Genomic DNA, 1,634 nt, shown 5'->3' with positions numbered 1-1,634 from the left:
ACAGGAGTGGGGGTAGTGGAGTGGGGGACTGGAAGTGGGGGTTGGGGCGGTCAGCAGGGGGTTACGGAAGAGGGGTATCTGGACCCCCATCTCTTGCCTTTCACCCCCCCCTCACCCCATCTCGGACTAGCGTACGGAAGCGCGAGGGGGACGGGAGGAGGGGGTGCCCAGTAGGGAGGGGGGGGGAGAAGGGTGCTCGAATGACCACGAGAGTGTTGTTCTTGTTGTATACACACACACACACACACACACACACACACACACATACATATTCTGTGCTATATAAGCATCATACTTTAATAATTATCATCATTAATAGAGTTCCCGCTATGGCTGAGACATATTCAGAGAACCTTCTCGATATTTTCTAATACCCTGCGCGCATAATAGTTGCAGGATATAGCAACTCTGGAAAATCGGAACTTGTACAGCAGCTTATACTGAAGTATCATGAAAAGTTAAAAAAAATTGTCATATGTGGCTTACGTCTCATCCTCTTCAAAGAAATAAAGAAATAGGACATAAAGTTATAGTGTCGTCTGAAATAATTGATCCAATTGCCAACGAGGATACGTTTGATCAGAGAGGGACATTGTATGTACTTGACGATATTTTCATTGATGCTGTAAGGAACAAAATTGTGGTTGATGCTTTTACTCGCGGACGGCACAACAATATTTCATGCATATTTATCACTCAAAATCTATATATGGGTGGAAAGCATGCAAGGAATATTAGCCTGAACTGTTCTCATTTCCTCTTGTTAAGACAGCGCGATTTATCTCAAATTCACACTCTGGGCAGACAAATATTCGGGAAAGAGAAGGCAAACCAGTTTGTATATATATATATATATATATATATATATATATATATATATATATATATATATATATATATATATATATATATATATATATATATATATATTCACGTCCTTATGGATATCTTCTTGTTGATTTGGGTATAAATACTCCTGAGTTCCTACAGTTTCGCTCAAACATTGTTGGAGAACCCCCAGGTGAACGCGTATTCCAATGCCCGCGATCTTATCTTGTGTGTGTGTGTGTGTGTGTGTGTGTGTGTGTGTGTGTGTGTGTGTGTGTGTGTGTGTGTGTGTGCGCGCCTATGGGAAGAGGGAGGGAAAGAAAGATAAGACGCCGGGAACAGGTGGGTGGGACATATTCTAGCCTGGTCATTAACCTAATGTCTTTAACCTTTTCCGTGATTATAATCTTGTGGTCATTCGAGCCCGCGATCTTATCTTAACCCTTCAAGTACCCTCTCTTCCGTCACCCCCGCTGGGCACCCCCTCTCCCGTCACCCCCCCGCTTCCGCACGCTAGCCCGTGAGGGGGGTAGGGGGGGGGGTAGGGCATGTGAAAAAGTGAAAGATTGGAGGGTGGGGGGGTAGGGGGGGGGGGTCCAGCTACCCCCTCTTCACATCTGGCCATACGAGATAAAATCGCGGAAAAAATGGATCGATGACATCTCCATATATCTGAGGCCACGCCTATTGAAGTCTTAATGATTTAAGTCATTACAATAAACCTCAGGTCATTAAGGACTAACCTGAGGAACACACACACACACACACACACACACACACACACACACACACACACACACACACAC

This window comes from Eriocheir sinensis, chromosome 50 (genome assembly GCF_024679095.1).
Source record: "Eriocheir sinensis breed Jianghai 21 chromosome 50, ASM2467909v1, whole genome shotgun sequence".
NCBI classification, from domain to species: domain Eukaryota; kingdom Metazoa; phylum Arthropoda; class Malacostraca; order Decapoda; family Varunidae; genus Eriocheir; species Eriocheir sinensis.
Note: the sequence above shows the minus strand (reverse complement) of the source record.